Source organism: Chroicocephalus ridibundus, chromosome 7, assembly GCF_963924245.1.
Source record: "Chroicocephalus ridibundus chromosome 7, bChrRid1.1, whole genome shotgun sequence".
NCBI classification, from domain to species: domain Eukaryota; kingdom Metazoa; phylum Chordata; class Aves; order Charadriiformes; family Laridae; genus Chroicocephalus; species Chroicocephalus ridibundus.
Window position 1 is genome coordinate 24,898,928 of NC_086290.1, and position 13,060 is coordinate 24,911,987.

Genomic DNA, 13,060 nt, shown 5'->3' on the forward strand with positions numbered 1-13,060 from the left:
AATGCATCTCATTTTCTGCCATCCAAAGATAGATTCACCATTCACATTCAACTGCCACAGAAACAACAGGGAAAGCAATGCCTCTCTCAGATGATGGGATTCAGTCAAGGTTTAAGGATCCTAGGGAAGCAAAGGGAACATAGTTTGCTGTCAGATATATCAAGTGTATTTGTTATTCATGTACTTAATAAAGCTCACAGACCTCAGGAACAGCCAAAATATTTGTGTCATTGCTGGCAAAACTTAACCTTAAAGCATGAAAATCAGTGATAAGACTCATACATACAACTTTGTACACAATTTGCATTTTTTTCCCAGAAAGTCCTACACAATTTTCTTATCAGACATTCCACTTCAGGTAGTAAGGGTGAGTGCCTAATAACACACAGAGCTCCTTTAGCTGCTTGCATGCTAACAACCAATATAATTGTACCTAGCTTTTTATTGTAAATGGAGACTACCTGCTTCCCATAATAATGGTCCTTCGTTAGAGAACATATTCCATCATGATTTGTATGATACCTACACAAGCTCCCAATGGGAGTTGTACTTTGGGTAATAAATGTAACTCCTTTGTTCCATACAGATTTTGTGCCAGTTCTATCTCCTTTTCACTTATTCTAGTCACTATTTTGATCTTCTTTTTGATGATAGTACCACAGTACACTCAAATTCATATGCCAAGTTATTAAAAAATAAAAAAAAAATCCAAAGAAGTTATAAAGTATCCTGCAAAACTTGTTCCAAATCAAGTTTTTAGGTCCGCAGGGGTAAAGGATAATCCATGGTCAATTGCACATATTCGTTTATTTATAACATTGTTAGAGACAAACAAAATAGCAGCAAGACATTTCTGCACATTTGTTTCTATTTTTTTATTCTATTTTTTATGTATTTCTGTATAGTTTCCTGGCCACATCTCAGGCATGTGTAACGTAACACAACTGCTATGTATGCAGTTCTAAGATTTTGTCTGCGTGGAGCTGGAAAGGAACAAGTCAGCTTGTTTTGTTTTGGAATTTTTATTTTGTTTTACACACACATGCACATAAATATGGGTTGGAGCACACAACATTAAAGAAATGTTCCTTTTCTGTAGCTTCTGAGACTGAGATGAACCATTTCCAAAGAAAACTCTGTTCTCACAGAGTCAAGTTTTGCTATTACTGCAGAAAGATCCATTGTTCTAGATGACCCGTGTTTTATTTCTGAGCTTTAGTAGATCCCTTAAATACCCCAAAGCTCATTCTTGGAGTGCCTAGAGAAAATAGAGCAGCATACTGATGCTGATTTATTATTCTTTGAGCAGGCAGAGCAAGGAACAGAAGACAAATGGGCAGTACCCTCCATCTCTGAGAATACGTAGCATTGTTCTACGCTAGCTGTGAGTCTTAAGTACTAAAGTTACTGCTACGCATGTTACCCTGTCACCCTCACTCTAACCCAAGCATGAGCTGACGATGACTGAGATGAGATTATTATTCACCAGTATGGGACAATTTCTTAGACAGCCTCACAACCAGTTACAGTTAAGCAGCTGTACTGGACTCTAGGATTGCAGCCAGCCCCTTTTTGCTGATGTGACAGGTAAAAAATATCCAGGCTGTTTGAGAATCCTTTGTTTAGATATGGCTTTGGTGGTCCTTTATGATGGTGGCTATCCATGCCTCTTGCTATTTAGTCCTCATGCCCAGCCATGACAAACTGTTTACTGGATAGCTTCTTGGGGTGGGATTCAACAATCTGAAAGCAAAGTCTACATAGGTTTTTCGAGAAAAAAAAAAATTATGATGTCTCTTTTATAGAAGCTTTCACTTTTCAGTACTTTCATTCCAAACTCTTCTACCTTCACCTAGTGAAGTGTAAGAGTAACCCTTTTGGCAAGGAATGCTGCAGGGCAGTGGAAGAAAAAGTCCATCTGGGGACCAGGACGCCAGTAAATGAGGCTAGCACACATTCAGAATAACTCAGGAGATCCCAGACTCTGACTCAAAAGAGCAATTGCACTGTTATTGCAAATTTCCCATATAGAGAACGTGAATGCGGAGTTCACAATGACATTAGCTTTTTCCTGCTTTTCAGGATCAGAACTAAACTGTCACCCTGCCTTAATGCAAGCAAGATGTTATTGCTATGAATAAACTCAGAAATGCTACTTACAATCTTATGTGTCTAATGCAGGATATATTGGGTAGAATATTAAATCCCTAATCCCTGTTAGTGATTATGGGTATTTTTCTACACAGCACTTCCCAAACGTAATTCACAAACTAGATTCAAGTGTGATTTCAATATGATTTTGCTTTTGCATAAAAATCACAAACAAATCCCAAAACATTACAGGTCTCAAAAACCTTGTTAAATACTACTTTGTCCTTAAAGACTTTGTACAAGATACCTGAGAGATCTACACAAAAATGCTGAAATGGAAAGGGAAAGAGATAAGCGTATTATATAGATGTCCCACATACACAGTGAGATTTCTCTTACGCTTCTGATACTTTTCTGTCTGACCCCCAGGGCAAAACTTCTCATGACCACTATCTGCAAGAAGAATTTACTGTCAACTTATACTGTACACTAGAGGGAAAAAAAAACTTAGCTCAGACCACATTCACACCAACCCCACAGCTCCTTAAGACACTCATTTTCAAAATATTTTTGTTCAGTAACATGAGCTTTGTTTCAAGTTTCTTTATGGCAGGTCAGTAGAATCAAAATGAAGGCAGGCTTGCTAACCACTCAAAGCACTTGCCTTCTTTTTAATTTCTCCTGGGAATGAAAAGTATATTCAGCTTTTCCTCCTTTGGCACCACACTGCCCTCATGGAAGATTACTGAGACATGAATTGGTGAAGGCTGTTTTAAGTAGAAGCATGTTCCTATGTATAGGAATAATGTTAATTTCTGTCACTCTGAACATTCAAGCGAGATTGTTGTTAAAGCTGCTTCTAAAGGACCAAGGGAATTTGTGCCATTCAGTTCAATGACTTTCATCACCTCTATTAGACTAAACATAAATGTAATATAGCCAAGCCAGATTCCAAAGGTTAGTCTTTCATTTAGGCAAAGTACTGGAGATGCAAAAGCTATGCAGCATTTACAGGAATCTAACACGGATTCAATAAACCAACTGAACACAAAAGGAACATCCTTTCTAAATGCAAATTATTCAGGTGCGATTTGAGTTCCTTAAAGGTTACTCTTCAGTTCCCCCTCTCTGTCTAATAAATGAGAACACAGAGCAGCTTAGTTTCCTTTTTCAAAATTCTTTGTATTAAGTCATCCTGCTGCTTCTATTACAGGCTTTTTCTGTAAGGAGCAGATACAGACTCTGGACTGCTTCTGTCCTGTGATTGCTGAACACCAACATTAATCTTTTACTAAAGCACTTCTGAGAAGAACTGAAAAACTAATTTTAAAAACCGAGCCTGACAACGCAGCAATGTACAGACATATCAAGCTGCAGCATTTTCTCTTTTCTTTTCATTTTGCCAAAAGATTCCCCATTTTCCTATCTGGAGGGGAAAACCACAAATATCAAGAAGGTCCTAGAAGCAGCAGCCCACCAATACTTGATATTAAACTGATCAAAGTGTTAACAGAATCTACCTGAACAGCTATGCACAATAGCTGCAGATCTGACTATGAAATTTCTTTATGATGAATGTTGTCGTGAGTGAAGGTGGTGGCAAAACTTTTACTGGCTCCGGTGGGTCAGAACAATATTTGCAATATCGGTTTTGAGCTAGGGTCTTAGGAATTGTGGGAAAGAAAACTATTATATTATATTAAAAATGTCACATTAGATATGCTGTCTACAAGAAGGGCTATAATTGTGCATAAATTAAATGCTGCATAATAGTAGCCACTCCCTAGGAAGCTGTTGTGGGCCCTTCATGGCATTGGCACATTCATTAGAGAAATCCACAGGTATATTTTGTATACAAAGGTTGCATTTTGTATGGAAACTTTATTTCACCATAACTCATATAGCTGCATCTACAGAATTAACAGGGATGACTGAAACTTCAGGGCCTTCAGATGAAGGAAAAGACTGAATGAAAAAGGCATTGAATTCCACAAGAGAACAAAACCCAAATGATACTGCTGGGAATTACCGCTATCTAACTGGGTACATCCCACTGTTAAAGACACCGCGAGGTCACTTCCACCAGAGAAAAGAAGCACTAGCAGTTTTGTGGAGACAGGAAATACTTTGTATTTTCCATGTTTCTTTTCATACACGTTTCAAATGAAATGTAGCAATTGGTCACACAATGTTTGATTTTAAGCTGGAATCATGGCTCTTATTTTAGACAATCACTAAGTTGAATTTCGTATCTCTGCCTCTTCGCAGCTGCATTCTGTATTTTTTAATTGTACCAAGCTCTCATCCATTATATATTAATGGTAGCACACATGAAATAGTGTTTTGAACGTTGTAGGTATAAAATAGACATATAAGAGTAAGAAGTTCAATTAAGAAAAACAGACACATTCTGGTTTTGATCCTGTGCAAAGACAGCACCCAAAATAAAGAGGATTATAATAAAGACTGGTAATAAAGTCATAAATCAATACCTTCAGCATACCATGCATAAGTGAAAGCAGGATTCAGTCCTCTCCAAAGAACACATTAGAAAGTCCCAAATAAAGGGTAGGATAATACATTTACTGATTTTCCTCCTGGTGGAATAAAACAGGACTTTCTTCTTTCTTTGTATCTATCACAGGCAGCAGAAATACACTTGTAGGTCACATGTTAGGCATTTATCTTGTGGAGCTCAGAGATCTTGACTCCATCTGCATGCGGCTGAGAAACTCCAAGAATTTAGCAGGTGTTGCAGAGCAACAGACAAGAAGTCTACAGCTAGGGGCAGGCGAGTAACAGTACCTTTTAAGACAAGTGCCAGTGCAGTCCTCCACCCTAGGTTTAATCAGAAACAGATTCTTCTCATCATCCTGCTGTAATATTGTCAAGAAATCCCCTTTTGTTGTAAAATTGTCTGTCTTAGTCTTACACCCGTTGGAAGGAAACTGATAGAACTGATTTTGAGCTAGAAGCAAACAAAAAAATACTCATTTCAAATTTTAACGTAAGTTGCTAACTCGTTGTGGTTTTGTAACTCACATATGGCTGACTAACTTTTAAAACCTCAAACTTTGCATGTCTTAAGTTCTCATAGAAAATGAGGGCACAGCCTCATTTTGAAGCTCACATCTTACAGTAAGGTAATGACTTTTTCTTTTTGACTAACCAATCAGCTGCATGTGAAGTGCCACTGTACAAAAGCAGCGCAGGTTGGATGCAATGGCCAGTACTCTGCCACTTAACATAGCTACAGGGTGTTTTGCACCCTGTTAAGAAGTTCTGTTCCAGCTATTTCACCTACCAAAAACCAGCTCTTGAAACACACTATAGGTCCTCAGGATGAAAGTTTGATACAAAGTTTATAGAAAAAAAATATTTTCCCCTCAAAATAGTCTTCCCTCTGCTGCTATCCACTTGCAAAGTATCCTTCCCTTAATTCAAAAAATCACCAAGAATTTTGTCTACCCGGACTGTAAATGATGTAAATAATGAAGGATTTTGCTTCACGTAAAGCAGAGCCAGGCAGTGGCACGCCCCTGGGCCATACCTGGCCTGCCAGAACAATACCCATCAGACCTCACAGCTCGTTCAAGCACTCACTTTCCTGGAAGACCTTGATAGCTGGGTAGGGAGATGGCACCTCTGCTGCAGACGCAGAAATGTGCAGAGGGCACCAGGAGCGAGTCACAGCACCTTGGTGGCACCCAGCAGGCACAATGGCTGAGGCCTGCCCTGGCAGAGGCACATCGTCACCGGTGGCAATGTACACCTTTAGCCAAACTGACGGAATTGTTGACCAGACAGAATTTCTCCCTCCCCCGCCACGTTTTCAGGTGGGGAAGCACTCGGCAAGCATCTCTTCAGCTAGGATCTATGCAGAAGGCACAGAACATTGTCAAAAAAACTCACTGAATCACTAGTGTAAAACCTCGCTTTTTTAAGAAGGAACCTCTACTATACAATACTGGATTATACAAATTTATCTATAGTGAAAGTGAAAAAGCCTTTTTGTAATTCTGATTCTCTGTCACAGCACTTTGAACATCAAATAAGGTCCTATTTTAGCAAAGTTCCCAAACAAACAGACCAAAGCATACAGAAGTTCATCAGAAATAAAAAAAACCCACCAGCCTAGGTACTCAATGTTGGTATAATACACCAACTGCAAAGGTAAAGTTAGTACAAATCTTCTCTGACAATATTTATTCAGAGAACTGACAATTTCCAGGCAGACTCCCACAAAGTCATACTCCTTACCCGCTGAACACAATAGCTAAAACCCAATTGAAGAGTTAAAATTCTCCCCTTCTAAGGTTTAACCTAAGCTTCCTTCCTTAAGTTAGCTTGCTCTTCTGTTCCTTCCCCCAAAGTCTACTTGTTTCCCCTCCTCTGCATAGAGAGCATGCGAGCTACCCTGAGAGTTTTGATCCTTAGCAGAGACTGAAACTTGCCACTCTTCTATATTTCTGTTCACCATTTAAAAATTTTAATTAATTAGTTTTTGTCATAGGAGCTACAATTTTCATGAGTACATGTAATACAGGCACAGCTCTGGTTCCGATACGAGCACTGTTAAGAATGAAATCATTCAGGTCACCAAAGCTTCATACGAGTGTCCACTGTTCCCAGATTAGGGCTTTAAATGTTCACCTCTATATTTAGAAACCTAAAGCTAAATGGCCAACTTTCCTGATGACTCAGCACCCATACTGACTGTAGAAGAATGTGGATCCCCAGCAGGCCTCTTGTACAAAAGTGCTTAGAAAGTCCAAACATGAAAGTTATGGCTTATACACTCTTCCAGACCAAAAGCTGAAAGTCCATTGATAACTTTTCTTTTACTTCTCACCTCATATGACCATTGGTTTTAGGAAGAACTTCTAAGCATACCACCTTTCTTTTTTGCCTTACAATAAATGCCTCTCTAAAGAATTTCTTTTTTCTCATGCCTGGACTTCTCTTTAACTGGATGACAGCCAATTTCCATTTCTCTACCTCCCAGCCCGCTGATGTTCTCTATGCTCTCATTTGATTTTTACACACAGACACACGCACAGATGTAGGTAGGTATGCATGTATGTATATAATCCAAACCCTTTAGGCTTCTCTTTGGCAATAACTGTTTTGTTGTGTTTTATGAAAAAAAAAAAATAATCAGGGAGTACTGAAATAGTTGGCAGCACTCAGAGAGATAAAAAAAGGTCGCTCTAGGCTCCCCTGGGGAAAGTTTGCACGTTCATTGCTGATCTCCCCTAGTAAGCTGGGGATGAAAACCAAGAGGCCCGAAGCTGTCACTGTTCATGTAGTTACACGTGGAGATTTGTGTTAAACTTTGTGTTTATTCTCTTGATGAATACAAATAGTAATACTTAGATAACGTACATAATATGTGAGTAATACTTACTTACGTTCCACTTGGGAATCTCCAAAAGCTTTAGTAATGTAAATCAGAAAGTAGGGTAGCTGGAAACAAGGATGGGAAAATGAGATGAAGTATCACAAAGACACATAGAGTATACCTCTAATAAAAAAAACTACTGGTAACATAGCAGATAGAACTGTCCCATTCTTGATCTCACAGGTGGCAGGAAAATCCACTGGGAACAACACTCAGTTAATATTTGCCTGCATTATCATCAACAATTTGTGGCTTTCCAAGAGTGCTATGTTTGTTTTCTTTTGTAATCTGATGGACTGATTTAGGAAAAGGAGAATAAACAATTGTGAAAAAAATGGAAGCCCAAAGCATAAGTTTAAATTATACTGCTTTACCGGTATTTCCTTAGAAACACATACCAACACAAAGTCTTTTGGTAATGGAGTAACACAATTTCTATGAAATCTAAAAAGATCGGGAAACATAAATACGTGTTTTCACTTCCTGACAATGCATTAAAAAAGCCATTTTTTTCCCTTATTGTTTTTTTCAATCTTATCTTCACAAATTTTGTTATTTTCGACTTCAAAGGACTGTTAAATTTAAGAATAAGCCTACTTTCTCCCAGGTACTTTCTCAAGTATTTGAGAGAGAAACATAGCAAAAGTGAACGTCTTAAGCATTCTATTGTAAATTACTTATCTTATTCAACCACGCTTATCTCGTTGGTTGTCAAGTTTCATAATACATACTACCCATTAAAGAATGTTGTAGGAGAAAAAATTCTGACTATCCTACACTAAAATATAAACACAGATATGTGAGCATCTTAAACCCAAACCAAATTTCAGCCCTTAAACAAAGTAAGTAATGAACAAAGCTATTGTCTCTGTGCAATTGATTTTGAACTCAGTTTTTAATGATTAATGTCGATGTTCTTACTGACAGAATATTTTTGTATTTCTATGTTTGCTTTTTTATTTTTACAAGGAATATTAAGCACCAGTTAATCTGAATTCTAATTGCAAGAAACTAGTCTTTATCTTGAAGAGACTCCAAAGACTTTAAGAGTCTTTGGACTTACGTTGATGTAAATGACATTGGGAATCTGGGTCAAAGATTCAAAGATTTTTTTTTTTTTCAGAGTAACCCTGAAGTCTTTTATTAACATTAATTATTTCAAAGTAACATAAATATTTACTGTTTCTGATACTCTGCCTCAAGCTAATTGATGCCAGAAGACAAGAGTGTGGTTTAATAGTTTGTTACATATCTTAAGTGATATAATAATGCATGCTTTGCAGACTGTGTGCCATGCAGTTTCCTTTTTCATCTGCTTTCATTTGTTATTAAAATAAGTATATGCAAAATAAAAAGAAACTAAAACCAAGGTTCCTGTTGATTATATTCATTCCTTGTAAACTTCAGCAAAATAAAATGTAGACATTGCCAATGTGATTTTGTTCATCTCTCTTTGTATAAGCTAGCTCAGACTGTTTCCAATGTAAAAAATAGACCTTATTTCACAGTTTAGTAACTATCACCGAGTATTTATTTAACTCACTAATATTCGCTCTTGAATAACAAGATGAAATGTTTATCTAAAACAAGATTATGAGTGTGTTTGTCATAATTTTTATCTCAAAGCAAGTCATGCTCAGTGACAATCACTGCTTTGTCACACCATTTTTTATTAACAGAAACATCCTTGGTTGTTAGATCACAAAAATTTAAAAAGGATTAAATGATTGATTTTGAACAGCATTGTGTTTCATCTTTGGGTTTAGCTCAGCCCCTGTGTAAACAGGCTTAGCGTTGTCATTGAGAATTACACCCATTTATGCCAGGGATTAACATGCCAGGGTCTCTCTCTGTGAAATCACAGCTCCATTCTAAAGATGCAGCTACTGTTATTTTCTCTTCATTTTAAATAAATGCACATTTAACTACAGGCTGCACTGGTGGTTTGCAGGGAAGGAGATTAAACCTGAAGCAAGTGCAGAAGATTCAACTCTGCTGCACTTCAGAGTGAAAACTGTTTCTCAGAGGGATTGTCACCCACATGCAAGTGCTGCAAGCCTCCTCCTTGAAATGCCTCACACTGTCTTTTCACTTCTCCACCCACCACTCTTTCTCATCCTCTCACTGTTGAGCGTAATCAATGTCTTTGGAAACTAAGCTGCCCGATTCCGCAGGATGACATCTGACTACTGTGCTTAATAGGGTATGTAGCAAACAGAGCCATTAAAAATGGCAAAGCTTTTCCTAGTGTAGAATAAAAGACTAGTGGTAGGTTCGGATTCTCTAAGCCCATCTGCTAAATCCTTCGCTGCACAACAAGCCTTTTATTCAAGTTCAAAGATGCAGCTCCTCCATTTAAAGAGCACTTGTTATTTGGGAGGAAATGGAGGCTAGAGCGCGCCTGACACTAAAGAAGGAAAAAAATGAATGTTGGCTCTGCAATGAAACCCTCCAATACAGCCAGTCTGACCCAAGCATAATTAATCAATTGTATGCTCTTTTAGCAAACCAATTACTTTTACTCTTTGGCTTCTGGCTTGTCCAAATGCCAGTTTAAATTGATATTGTCGTAAGTGACAGGGAAGTGTGGTAAGACTGATGTCTCTCCCTCTTTCTCAGGCACTGTACTGAATTTGTCATTCTATATAAAATACTAACTGCTGTATGACTGCTACAGGACTACATGTTCTCATGCCAATTAGTATGTTCTCTGTTTTTCTACTTCTTTCCCCTCTGTTTTTTTGTGGTTTTTTTTTTTTTCTTTTTTTTCCTTTTTAAATTCGGTAAACTGTGCCTACCAGACACATTTTGTATTCAGGTTTATTCTCCAGCTCTACTGGTAAGCAATGTCAGGATCTCACAAAAGGTAATGAGAAAGGTTGTAGGATTGTTGTTTTTTTTTTATTGGAAGCATTTAAAGTTCTTAAATGGTAAATATGCAGATTTTCCTTTTCACACATATAAAAATAAAAGTGGAAGAATCTAATATAACCCATTTTTGGTAACTCACCAATCTTTTAGCCTTGTGAACATTGTGATTCCTTGTGTTTTTACAGGGCACACTGTATATATTTATGAACGTACGTTTGTTGCCTGCCAACCTGAATAATTCACCTTGCTTTTTATATCGTGTAAAGGGATAAACTAGACCTTCTAAATACTAAACCATAATGTTACACGCCCTCCTCACATTGTGTATCATTCATTTCCCTAACCTGCCTTCATATGAAGTTGTTTGTCTCTAGGAATTTTCACCATCTATTTCTACTGCATCTTTTTTCTAGCTGAATGGGACACACTACAGAGAAGACTGTACACCAGATTTGTGCAGTAGCTATAGAGAATTCTATTTTTACATCACATTTATAACTATATAGCATTATATTTTTACATCATATTTATAAATTTTAAGATTTTGGTTGTGTTTATAACTGGCAGCATACACCAAGTCGGCGTTTTTAATGAACTTAAAAGTTCACTTAGTATCAATACACAGGAATGCTCAGATTAGTCTTTGAGCATTTATTAAATTGTGTATATCATCAGTGGGTTTTAGCCATCATTAAACTAATTCACTTGCTTTCTTAATCTTTCATGTTCCCTTCAAAACTGCAGTAACCCGATCAATAAAACATCCTCTGAAAATGGGACTATCTTGTTGCTAACTCCTTTTGCACAGTAACAATTGACAAGATACCTTTGGCTAACATTAAGTGTACGAAGTTTCCTAACATGGATATTAGGTTTAATATTCTTGATGATGTACATTATACCACAATTAACCTAAATTTTCAGCCTCTTGGATGAGTGCTCCTCTGGAACCATGAGAGTTTTAAAATAATAAACATATTCCTTCTCTAAACTGTTGTAATCCCAGATAAAACCTAAAGATTATTCTGCTATTTTCCTTTTAAATTGTATTTCTAGTTTACACAAATTCATTTAAGTTCTGTTGAACAGACGCAAGTATAACAGAAACTTAGACTGGGAGGTGCTTCAAGGCGATAAACTGCAGATATGGTCTTGATTTAAATGGGACAACATTGGAACATATGGAGTAAATTTAATTGTCCTACCTTGATTGAACAGGATCAGGATGCAGCCACTTCTGTTATTCTTTTGTATTTGCTCCCCAGGAGGTTAGGAGTATAGCTTCTGTCACTACAGAGTTCTACTTGAAAGAAGGTAAAAACACTGTTCCGTAAGGAAAAAGCAAAAGCAGGTGTATCATAAACCTACCTGCGCTGTTACAAACATATGCACAGCACATATAAACTACAACAAACGAAACATTCCATCTTTATAATAAATTGAAATACATTGTGCACATACGGATGAAAGACAAAGCCTATAATATTACACTAAGATGTGAAAATACAGTACTACTTGGGAGAAAAGGACTTTGAAAATAGGTCTTTCTACCTCCAAACCTTACCCTAATCTCTTTGTTTACACAGATTTCAACCCTATTTCTGTAACTGATTAGTCCCTTTTTTCCCTCTTGCCTTCTCCATTTTATTTCTAGGCCCAATGTCCTCACCCTGCCACATTGTCTCCTGTTACACATCTTCTCCCTGTACAGTGCCCATGGTGTTCTGTTCCTCAGTTCCCTATTTAGTTCTGCATCTCATCCTTGCTTTGTCATTCCATCCAAGCAACCTTCTTACTCCAGTTCCCAGAGGAAACACTCACTCCTCCTCTTGTCTGCCTTTGGGCTGCATCTTCGTCTTTCTTCCCTCCTGCCCGTATGGCTCTTGCTTTCAAATCAGGCAAGTTCTTTCAGTTCCTTGGTACTAGCAAAGGGGTGGAGGATGGTCACTGGACAGAGACAGTTCAGAGCCCAGTCCAGGCACGACCTATACACCTAGACCAGCAGGTACAACAAAGAACCTGCCAAGACATCCATGGTAACACATGTAGTTCTTACTGACTATATACTAACTGTAATTGCATTTAGCAGACTTAGACTTGTCCAGTTTCTGGCTGGTTCTCAAGAGGAGAGCAACTGGCACATAACTGATGTAAAAAAAACCCCTCATGTCCAATCTTTGTTCCAAACATGGAGAGAACTTTATAGATACTGAAAGGCAAAGTGACTTGTATTATTAACAATAGCAATGTTCACTATTTTTATAATATGTATATATGGTTCATTTCCAAGGTTGTTCAACCACCCATTATGAAAACACTCTAGGAAGAAGAAATGATTTATGTATGAATGGTCTACTATTATCACTGCCACTACAAACAGCATACCCTAAGGTATATTTGGCTTAAAATAATTTAAAAATACAGCCAATACCACTATATTAATTTAGCATCTATACAATTCATTGTACTCACACAAAAAGAAAAAGCCATCTGTTCTGTGCAGAAGGAAATAAAACTCTCTTGCTTCCATCCTAGAAATAACCCAGCCAGCAAACTTTACTGCAAATGTTTGTGTATATAGCTCCTGTGGAAACTGCTTAATTGTCTACTACGCACAGGAAAAAGGAGAAATGAGACATATGTCAACAGATCAAAGAGCACACAGGAGCAGCAAGTAAAGATCACACCACAAATCAA

The 13,060-nt window shown here is 37.5% G+C and overlaps 1 protein-coding gene across 2 annotated transcripts in view; it reads right to left on the minus strand.

The window, feature by feature from the left end:
- Positions 1-12,941, minus strand: part of TLK1 (tousled like kinase 1) — a 99,022-nt gene extending 86,081 nt beyond the window's left edge. For both annotated transcript variants that reach the window (XM_063341166.1, XM_063341162.1), the window contains exons 1-2: positions 11,569-12,941; positions 7,499-7,557 (exon numbers count right to left, since the gene is read on the minus strand). The gene's annotated coding sequence lies outside the window, so the exon portion shown is untranslated. The remainder of the gene's footprint in view (positions 1-7,498; positions 7,558-11,568) is intronic.
- Between the last annotated feature and the right edge of the window lie 119 nt (positions 12,942-13,060).